This window comes from Sminthopsis crassicaudata, chromosome 2 (genome assembly GCF_048593235.1).
Source record: "Sminthopsis crassicaudata isolate SCR6 chromosome 2, ASM4859323v1, whole genome shotgun sequence".
Taxonomy (NCBI): Eukaryota; Metazoa; Chordata; class Mammalia; order Dasyuromorphia; family Dasyuridae; genus Sminthopsis; species Sminthopsis crassicaudata.
The window spans coordinates 196,531,619-196,543,849 of NC_133618.1; positions in this window are offsets into that span (position 1 = coordinate 196,531,619).

Consider the following 12,231-nt stretch of genomic DNA (forward strand, 5'->3'; position numbering starts at 1 on the left):
CCACCAACAATGTATCAGTGTCCCAGTTTTCCCACATCCCCTCCAACATTCATCATTATTTTTTCCTGTCATCCTAGCCAATCTGAGAGGTGTGTAGTGGTAGTTGTTTTAATTTGCATTTCTCTGATCAATAATGATTTGGAGCATCTTTTCATATGGCTAGAAATAGTTTCAATTTCTTCATCTGAAAATTATTCATATCCTTTGACCATTGAGATAGCAAATCTTTAATGAAAGTAAACTTTTAAAGATGATGCTAGCTTAAATGTGTCTTGCACGTGTCCAATAATTTAAAAATAGATGAATCCCTCAAATAACCCAGGTTGATATATTTTGAATCAGCACTGCATCCTTTGTGTAGAAATAATAGCAGGGTAGGAGAAAAAAAATGTGCTGTACACCTGGTCTACAATTATCTGTTTTACTCACTGGGAAGTAACAGTCAGCTTATCACTGGAAAGGAAGATAACAAGTTCTTTTAGTTCAAACCTCAGGTTTCTGAGCAAACACATCAAGCCAGACCCTGAATGTCCTACAGTAAAATCTTGCCTTTTTAATTGTTCTTTTGATAGTTGTGGTCCCTTGCTGAGGTTAGTGTCAGTTATCTGATTTGGACATGGAAAATTCTTTTTAATTCCTGGCAGATTCATGATTGTCAATCTCTTATCTCCACAAAACATTTCTGGGCTTTAACACAAGCAAATTCAAGGCCTCACTCTCTGGCTGCTTCTCAGATAAATGCAAAAACAAAAACAAAAGAACTATGACCAATTGGAAGGACTACAGGCCTTGGCTCTATATTCCAGCCTTTATTATGCATACAAAGTCCCTTTTCTTTGTTTATCATTTTGGTCAGCAAAAGTTCTAGTCCCCCACATGTGTAAAAATGTTCGTGGTAGCCCTTTTTGAAATGGCAAGAAACTGGAAACTGAGTGGATGCCCATTAGTTAGAGAATGGCTGAATAAATTATGGTATATGAATGTTATGGAATATTATTGTTCTATTAGAAATTATCAGGAGGATGATTTCAGAAAGGCCTGGGGAGACTTACATGAACTAATGCTGAGTGAAATAAAGCAGAACCAGATTATCATTGTACACTACAACATCAATATTATATGATGATCAATTCTGATGGATGTGACTTTTTCTAATAATGAGATGATTAATGTCAGTTCTAATGATTTTGTGATGAAGAAAGCCATCTACACCCAGAGAGAAGACTGTGGGAATAGAATGTGGATCACAGTATAACTTTCTCATTTTTGTTGTTGTTTGTTTGCATTTTGTTTTCTTATTCATTTACTTTTTTTTAAATCTGATCTCTTATGCAACAAGAGATATGTATAAATATGCTTATACATATTGGGTTTAACATATATTGTAACATGTTTAACATATATTGAATTGCTTGCTATTTAGAGGAGAGGGTGGGAGGAAGGAGGAGAAAATCTGAAACACAAGGCTATGCAAGAGTAAATGTTGGTTGTGCATATGTTTTGAAAATAAAAAGCTTTATTTAAAAAAAAAAAAGTTCTAGACCCTTGATATTTGTCTTCATTTATCAACATTCACATTTACAAATACTTTAGATATATTTTGCCGGACATTTCCTTTTATGATCGCCATAGCCTACCTGGTCATTTGAAATGTGAAATTCTGCCTTTAGAATAAGGCTAGACCAACAGCTAGGATTATATGATGATCAACTGTGATGGATGTGGATCTTTTAAACAAAGAAGTGATTCAAGGCAATTCCAATAGACTTGAGATGGAGAGAGCCATCTGCACCCAGAGAGAGGACTGTGGGAATTGAATGTGGATCAAAGCATAAGATTTGCATTTTTGGTAATTGTGTTGTTTTTCTCTTATTTTTTTTTCCTTTTGATCTGATTTTTCTAGAGAAATGATGAATATGGAAACATGTTTAGAAGAATTGCACTTGTTTTAGAATTTTATTTTCTTTTTTTATTAAATCTTTTTATTTTTAAAACATATGCATGGATAATTTTCAACATTCACTTTCACAAAATCTTCTGTTCCAATTTTTTTCTCTTCCTTCCCCCATACCATCCCCTAGTAATTCAATATAGATTAAACATGTGCAGTTTTTCTAAACATATTTCTACAATTACTGCATGAGAAAAATCAGATCAAAAAGGAAAAACAAAGGAGAGAAATAAAACAAAATGCAAGCAAACATCAACAAAAAGAGTGAAAAGGCTTTGTTGTGATCCACATTCAGTTCCCATAGTCCTTTCTCTGGATACAGATAGCTCCCTCTATCACAAGATCATTGGAACTAGCCTGAATCATTTCATTGTTGAAAAAAGATCCATGTCCATCAAAATTGGTCATTGTATAATCTTGTGGTCATGTACAATAATCTCTTGGTTCTACTCACTTCACTCAACATCAGTTCATGTAAGTCTCTCCAGGCCTTTCTGAAATCATCCTGCTGATTGTTTCTTATAGAACAATAATATTGCATAACATTCATATACCACAATTTATTTAGCCATTCTCCAACTGTTGGGGATTGGTTCAGTTTCTAGTTTCTGGTCACTATAAAAAGGGCTATTATAAACATTTTGCTCATATGGGTCTTTTCCCTCTTTTAAGATCTCTTTGGGATATATATAATCCCAGCAGAAATACTGCTGGATCAAAGGGTATGCGCAGTATGATAGCCCTTTAGGCATAGTTCCAAATAGCTCTCCAGAATTGCACATGTTTAACCTGTAGTGGATGGCTTACTCTGTAGGGGAGGAGGGAGAATAGAGAAAAATTTGAATATAAGGTTTTGCAAAGGTGAATGTTGAAAACTATCTTTGCATGTATTTGGAAAAATAAAGTTATAGTTCTCATTAAATGTGTATATGTGTGTGTGTGTGTGTATGTGTGTGTGTACATATGACTAGATAAGAACTGAGAAAACTGGAAAATATTTGTTGGAAATTATGTTTACACCAATATTTTATATCATTGGCTAAAATAAATTCAAAATTGATATATGTGATCTAATGTTAAAATCATACCAAAAAATAGAAGAGAAACAGGTCAGGTACCTTTTATAACTACTGCAGGGAGTACATTCCTAAACAAATAAGAGGCAAAAGTGATTAAAAAGATACAATTATTTTGACGGTATGAATTTTAAAGCTTGGAGAAATAAAATTAATACACCTAGATAAAAGTGGATGTGATCAACATAGCATTTATATTCTTTTTATTATTGTTTGTTTGCATTTTTGTTTTCTTCCCGGGTTATTTTTACCTTCTTTCTAAATCTGATTTTTCTTGTGCAGCAAAATAACTGTATAAATTTGTACATATATGTCGTATTTAACATATACTTTAATATATTTAACATGTATGGAACTACCTGCCATCTAGGGGAGGGAATGGAGGGAAGGAGGGGAAAAGTTGGAACAGAAGTTTTTGCAAGGGTCAGTGTTGAAAAATTACCCATGCATATGTTTTGTCAATAAAAAGCTATATAAAAAAAAGAATGGATGTGATCCATATTGGATCTAGTATGTATTTCGGCATATTTGGCATGTATTGGACTACCTGCTGGGTGGGGAAAAGAAGGGGAACATTTTCCGCAGGGGGTTATGCAGGAGTCAATGTTGGAAAAATTACCTATTCATGTGCTTTGTGAATAAATAGCTTTAATTAAAAAAAAAAAAATGGATGTGACCAACTAGGGAAAAAAATCTTTGAATCAAATCTCACTAATAAGGGTTTATTGTCTAAGAAACAACTAATATATAAAACCTTAATGTACAAGATCCCTAAATAGGTGATCAAAGAATACCAACATACAGCTCACAAAAAAACCCCCAAACCTACAAAGGATATATGAAAGGATGCTCCAAATCTCTCATATGACATGCCAAAAAAAATTAATAGGTTTTTCACCATACATCCAACAAATTCACAAATATGATAATAGACATACTCAGTATTGGAGGAATTGTAGGAAAATGGGGTTGTAAATTGGCACAAAGTTTTGGAAATTGATTTGGAGTTATGCAAAGAAAGTGACTAAAAGGTCCACACCTTTCCACCTAATGCTAAGCATATACTTCAAGGAACTGATGAAAAAAAAAAAAAAAAGGATTCACTTATACTAAAATATTTATATCATCACCTTTAGTGGTTGCAAAGAATTGGAAACAAAGCAGACACTCATTGACTGGGGAATTGTTATCAAATTGTGGTAGTATATGAATGTAATGGAATATTACTTTGCTGTACGAAATGATGGACATAAGAAATATGGAAAACCATGAAAAGACTGACATGAAAAGTCTCCAGAAGGTAATATCTAGGCTTTGAATGCTTTGCTTTGCAAGCAGAAAGTGGTTTGGGTTAGAGATTTTTAAAGGCAGGAAGAAACTGTCCAGTTTTGGATGTCTTTTTTTCTCTAAGCTACACTGTTTAGAAGTTAATTAATACATTTGTTTCTGAAAGGCTTGTGCCAAACTGGCAAACTGAGTTTTTCTTCCACACAAAGGCCATTCTTTTTTGTTAAGTAAAGAGAAGGAAAATCATGATTTTGTTTTTTACCTCTTGTCAGAGAAGTGATGGACCAGAGATATGAATGAAGCATAAATTTCCAAACATGCTTAATGTGTGGATTTGTTTTCCTAGATGATACATAATTGTTAAAATGCAATGAGGGCAAAGGGAGGGTGAAGGATAGAAGAGGAGAATTATTAGTACTGATATTAAAAAAATAAAAAGAAAAAAGAGAGGGGAAGTGATTCATATTGGCACCATTGTTAAATGTAGTATATATTTTTTGAAAATAATATTTGTGAATTTCATATACAGTCCTCCTTTCCCATTCTTTGCAATGGAAAAGTTTGTCTTTATTAATGTACTTCAAATTAAAAAAAAAAAAAATTTCCTGAAAAAAGTAAAATAAAAATAGAGCATCTCTGCCTTCTTGTTATATTATTCCAACCAACCACTCAAAACAGCAGATCTATCCCTTCCTTTCTTTGTTCTTCAATATAGTTTTTTTTTAATTATCTTATTTATTGTCCTCAGCTTTTCTTCCCAGGCTTTATTCATTTTTGAGATTTAGCCCTTCTGACATTATTCTTGCAATACCATGTCACACTTGCACATTTAGACTGTTATCTGCCCTTATTTCCCTCTGTACATGCCTTAAAAAATTAATTTGGTGGTGAGTTGTCTGTTCATCTCTTCTTATAATTCTCATCTTCCTTTATAGCTCAGCTCAAGCTGTTTGGATACACCCAGGAACTAGGATGGGATCATTCAGGGATCAATGTGGATGTACCCTTAATGGTATAGTCCTCTTTAACCCTTAACAGGCTTTCTGGGTTTTGCACTTTGGCATGGTCCTTAGCAATCTCTCTAATTGCTTACTTTCGTTCTGATAAAAGCCTCATTTCCAAAATATATAGAAAACTGACCCTAATTTATAAGAAATCAAGCCATTCTCCAATTGATAAATGGTCAAAGGATATGAACAGACAATTCTCAGATGATGAAATTGAAACTATATCCACTCATATGAAAGAGTGTTCCAAATCACTATTGATCAGAGAAATGCAAATTAAGACAACTCTGAGATACCACTACACACCTGTCAGATTGGCTAAGATGACAGGAACAAATAATGATGAATGTTGGAGGGGCTGTGGGAAAACTGGGACACTGATGCATTGTTGGTGGAGTTGTGAAAGAATCCAACCATTCTGGAGAGCAATTTGGAACTATGCCCAAAAAGTTATCAAACTGTGCATACCCTTTGATACAGCATTGCTACTACTGGGCTTATATCCCAAAAAAATACTAAAGAAGGGAAAGGGACCTGTGTGTGCCAAAATGTTTGTGGCAGCTCTTTTTGTAGTGGCTAGAAACTGGAAGATGAATGTATGTCCATCAATTGGAGAATGGTTGGGTAAATTGTGGCACATGAAGGTTATGGAATATTATTATTCTGTAAGAAATGTCCAGCAGGAGGAATACAGAGGGGTTTGGAGAGACTTACATGAACTAATGCTGAGTGAAATGAGCAGGACTAGGAGATCACTATACACTTCAACAACAATACTGTATGAAGATGTATTCTGATGGAAGTGGAAATCTTCAACATAAAGAAGATCCAACTCACTTCCAGTCGATCAATGATGGACCGAAACAACTACATGCAGAGAAGGAAGACTGGGAATTGAAAGTAAACTGTTAGCACTACTGTCTTTCTACCCAGGTTACTTATACCTTTGGAATCCAGTTCTTTCTTTCTTTCTTTATTTGTTTGTTTGTTTGTTTTTTATAACATTATCCCTTGTATTCATTTTTCCCAATTATCCCCTCCCTCCTTCCCTCCACTCCCTCCCCCCGATGACAGGTAATCCCATACATTTTACATGTGTTACAGTATAACCTAGATACAATATATGTGTGTAAATACCATTTTCTTGTTGCACATTAAGTATTAGCTTCCGAAGGTATAAGTAACCTGGGTAGACAGTAGTGCTAACAATTTACATTCACTTCCCAGTGTTCCTTCTCTGGGTATAGTTGTTTCTGTCCATCATTGATCAACTGGAAGTGAGTTGGATCTTCTTTATGTTGAAGATTTCCACTTCCATCAGAATACCTCTTCATACAGCATTGAAGTGTACAGCGATCTTCTGGTTCTGTTCATTTCACTCAGCATCAGTTGATGTAAGTCTCTCTAAGCCTCTCTGTATTCCTCCTGCTGGTCATTTCTTACAGAGCAATAATATGGAATCCAATTCTTAATGTGCAACAAGAAAATTGGATTTACACCATATATTGTATCTAGTTTATACTGTAACACATGTAAAATGTATGGGATTGCCTGTCATCTAGGGGAGGGGAGTAGAAGGAGGGAGGGGAAAATTTGGAAAAATGAATACAAGGGATAATGTTATAAAAAAAAATTACTCATGCATATGTACTGTCAAAAATTTTTTTTATAATTATAAAATTAATAAAAAATAAAAATAATAATTGGTTACTTTCAATTTCTGGGTTATTTAAACTATTATAAGATATAATGGCATCAATCTTAACTGTTTGCTTATTGAATGTATGGCATGAGGGATAGAGAAGGGTGAAGAATAGGTCAACTTCCTTAAAACAGCAGAAAACATTTTCCCTCAACATAGTTTGGGGTAAGAGTGGGAGCCCTTTAGAAAGGAAGAAAGCTAGACTGTGAGGAAAAAATATTTAGCTGATTTTACTTTGGGTAAATTTAGGGCCTCTTTCTGCAATTTTGATAATTTATTAAAATATTCCATAGCATATCAGCTAGTTGTTTTTGAACCCATAAAGAGGATGACCAGTAGTGGAGAGGAAGAAGGAAGGAAACAACAAACATGTATTAAGTGCTTTCTATTTGCAGGGCACCATGCTAAATGCTTTATAATCATCTCATTTGATCCTTACAACATCCCTGGGAGGAAGGCACTGTTATAATCCCTATTTTCTGTTTGAGAAAACTGAAGCAGAGTCACACAACTAGTAAGTGTCTTAAGGTCAAATCTGAACATAGGACTTCCTAAAAATGGGATCATGAAGAGTAGTAGTACATGATTCAAACAACTGAACCAACTTTCTAACTTCAAGTCCATGGACAGCTAGATAACACAGCAGATAAAGAGTGCTGAGCCTGTAGTTAGGAAAATATCTTCCTGAGTTCAAACCTGACTTTAGACACTTACTAGCTGTGAGACTTTGGACAAATCACTTAAACTCTGTTTTCTTTAGTTTTCTCATCTATAAAATGAGCTGGAGAAGGATATGATAAACCATCCCATTATCTTTGCCAAGAAAACTCCAAATGGGTTACAAGAACTAAATTTAATGAAATTGTTAAATAATAACAAACTTCAAGTCTTAATATTTTCAAATTAAGACAGGAAAAGATCAGAGGGGATGTGGGAAAACTGGGACACTATTGTGTTGTTGATGGAATTTTGAACTAATCCAACCATTTTGGAGTGCAATTTGGAACTATGCCCAAAGGGCTATCAAACTACATACCCTTTCATCCATAAGTTTCTCTGTTGGGTCTGTATCTCAAAGAGATAATAAAAGAGAGACAAGGATCCATGTACAAAAATGTAACAGAAAGAGAGTCCAATTTCAGATTCAGGATTGTTTAAGAAGGGCCCAGAGCCCAAACTTGTCCTTCAAGCTCTTTTGTGAGGCAATCAGAAACTCACCATGAATGCTGAACATAAAGAAAAAATACTATGGATTAAAAGGAACACAACAGGTAAATAAATTCAGAAGAAGATACTAATTCCACTAATTCCCAGTAGAGTTTCAGAGAAAGAATGACCTGATCATATTAACTACAAAAAAGTACTCTGGCAAAATGAAACAAATGATACAAAATAAAATAGAAGCTTTGAGAGAAACAGGATTCTTGGCTAAGTAAGAGGGGAAATGAAATTTAATTTTATACTTATAGTAACATTCAAAAGCACTATTATGATGCCCTAAAGGTATATTATATGTATCTATGGTACATCTCAATTACTCAGTGCTGATGGAGCCATATTGATTAGTGCAAAGGACATGATCCTTGAAAGAGGGACTGAACACAGCATTTTCTCCCTTTTTTTTTTTTTTTTTTTCTCTTTTCTGTTTTTTGAAGCTTTTTATTTTCAAAACATATGCATGGATTTTTCAACATTGACCTTTACAAAATCCTGTGTTCCAAATTTTCCCCTCCTTCCCCCATCCCCTCCCCTAGATGCTAGTGATCCAATATATCTTAAACATTGAACATAGTATTCTCAACAGATCATCATCAAGCAATGCTGAAACCATTGACTGTTTACCTCAGGTTGAAATCAATTCCTTGCTAGCTGAGCTTCCAACTAAAAAGAGATTTTGAATGCCAGAATTAGGTTGTTCTATGGCAAAGCACCTGGTACCCAAGGCTTTTGATGCTGTCAGTGGTGAGAGCTTATGGAAGATCATGGCAAAATCTGGTTGCTTGGAGAAGTCATCAGTGTGATGCACTGGCTCCACAGCGGCGTGCTTGCACGGTTTTAGATAATGAATAATGGTCTTGCACTTTCCCAGACACCAACGGAGGGAAGCAAGCCAAGATGCTTTTTTGCAAGCTTTTCTCAGCACTGTTGTTGGATGCCTTCAACAAACAAGCAACAACCTGCAAATTCTATAAGCCACGCTTCCTGGGAAGGGAAAGTTGGTGCGACTTTTTATTCACTGATGACTGAACTCAGGGCAGCTCTGAGATTGGGCAGGTGACTGAGTACAGGTTGGTTCTTTGTCACTTGTGCTAATTTTGGTCAAGAAAACACCTCCAGCCAGCACCCTATTATCTACATGTACAATCATGGGTCACAATAAATGGGAATATTTTGAATGCTGTGGAAAAGGACCCCTCCTTTGGCCGTGTACTTTCAGAGGCGTTCACAGAGAGGATGAGGTTGATTGACATGCATTGCTACCCAGGTAGGTAGAAGGACTGAGACAAAGCACAGGCGAGAAGAAGCTGAAGGTCTCCAGAGCTGTGCTGCCCTCATTGTTGTGGGCCTGTGGAACCAGGATGGGGCACGCTAGGAAACGCAATCAGTTCCGTTTGACTTGTTTTAGCCTGGCAAAGTGAGGCGCTGGGCCCAGGGCCGGGCTGGCTGTTCCAACGCTAGGCCTATATTTACCTAGAAGACTATTTTGTAGAGAACTCACACAAGTCAGACACTCACAAGGACGCTCCCAGTCTCCTAACCATTTTGGGACTGATTGTATGGCCTGGGAGTTATCGGTGATCTCTGCCAGGGGGTGAGACTGTAATCAAAACTCCACTTAACAAAAGGCCCTGAGCTGAGAGGATCCTTTCAGAAGTAGCTAAACTCCCAGATTGTATACGGTAATTCAGCTCCTGGTCAAGGACCTTCTAGCTACCCAGGACCTCATCACTGCTACAAATGTTTTGGTGTACAGGATGATCTCCTTGGGGTATGTCTAAGAGTTTAATTTCTGGGTCAAAGGGCATGAACACTTTAGTCCATTTGAATAATTGCTTTCCAAAATATCTTACTGATTCTCAGCTCCACCAATAATGTACTGGTACCTTTTCCAGTTTGTTGGGTGTGAGATGAAACTGGAAGGTAGTTTTGATTTGCAGTTATCTTATTGGTGATTTGGAGGATTCTTTGGAGTATTTTTTAATAGTCCGCAACTCTTTTAAGAATTGTTTATTCAATATATACTCAATATTTGTATAGAAATCTATCTTAGCCTATAGGAGAGTGGAAGGGGAAGGAAATATGAGAAGGCAGGGAGGGTGATAGAAGAGGGCACATTGAGGAAGGGAATATTCAGTAGTGAAATACTTTTGAGGAGAATCAAGGTGAGAGAATAAACGGGAAATATAGTTAGCAGTAGTAATTGATAAAAATAATTTGAAGCAAGTTTCTTTGATGGACACCTCATTTCTCAAATGCATAGGGAACTGAATCATATCTATACACACACACACATACACAGAGAGAGAGAGATGGATAGGGAAGGAGGAAGGAAGAGAGAGAGGAGAAAGACAAGAGGAGGGAGGAAGAGAGGGAGACGGGGAAAGACGGAGAGGGACAGAGACAGAGAGAGGGACAGGGAGGGAAGAAGGGAGAGAAAGAGAGAGAGATTGTGTCTGAATACAGATTGAAACATGCCTTTTTTAAAAAAACTTTATTTTTCTTTAGGGCTTTTTTTTGGGGGAAGAACTGTATAATATGACTTTTAGGGAAATATTTTACAAAACTTCACATGTGCCTTAATGGGGAGTGGGGAAGCAGGGAGGAAGAAAGTGAAGTTTTAAAAAAAGTTTTTTAAAAAATGTAAAAAATTGTTTTACATGTAACTGGGAAAAATAAAAATATTTTTAAAAACGTTGTTCATATCTGACCACTTATCCATTAATAAAATAATCTGTTTATTAAATCATATTTAATAACTGGACAAACTTCTTCCTATAAGCTTTTACATGTCTCCATATCAAATTCCTGATCCAAGATTTAAATATACATCAAGTTAATGGCTCTATTATATATTGTCACAAAAAATAAAATATGATGTAATTATTTACAATGCATCAAATATAGCAATTATAGACAAAGTTACTTTTAATCACTATTATAATTAGACTTCTCAGTTCTGCAGTTATTATCAATTCTCTCAACTAGTCTGTCAAGAATTCTTTGAAATGTTTCTTTGCAAAGGGAAAACAGTTTTCTCAGGAAAGAAGTTCTCTCCATCCTTTTTCTTTCTGTATCCCTATCAATCTCTTCTGTCATGTCAGGTTAACAGTTTCTCCAGAATGACAATTAAACTGTTCAAAGTGCCAATCTTTCAAGATTCTATTTCCACTCGATAATACTGTAATAGACTATAGTCTTTGTAGGACAGGCTATATGGAAACTGGTTACAAACACTCCCTCCCCTCTTCCCACCCCTTCCCATCTAGCAGAGATAAGCTCTTGAGGCAAAAATGAAGCATTATCAGGGAAAGGAATGATTGCATACCCATGAAGACACCTGCCACTTAGGTATCATCAGGAATCCAGAATTGTGTTTCTTTGGTTGGGACACCCTGCAGACCTCTAGTCTGCAGCAACCTCTGCCTTCACTTGTAAGGACTACACAATTCCTAGTTATTCTGATATTATGGGTGCTTTGTCTATGGGAATTAATTTTTGAATGATTACTTTTCTTTTGGCTGTTACTTCTCTATTATTGAAATTTGTTTTTATTTTTAAACAATCATTTTAATTCTCTTATGCCTAGGATTAATGATTTTGAGTTTGATATGGTGATACAGGTCACTTTGCTGTTATGCAAAATGTTTTAATGTAATTATTTAATGCTTAGTGTTAAAGGGATATTTTTTAGTTTTGAGGTTTTGATTCACTTCATGTTATCTGCATTTGCAATTAAATTGTAATTAAATTTATTTTCCCCTCATAATCTTGGGAGTGATCTTTCTTGTGTAGCCTCGGATGAAGGAGTTTTTTGGGTTTTATCATTGTTCCATTTAATGGATTTTATTTTTAAAGCTCTAAGCACGTCTCAAGTTGGCTGATAGGAAAAGATGATAAATGATGGAGGGCATATAAGAAAACTGGGACACTAATACATTATAAGTGGAGTTATGAAATGATACAACCGTTCTGGAGAGCAATTTGGAA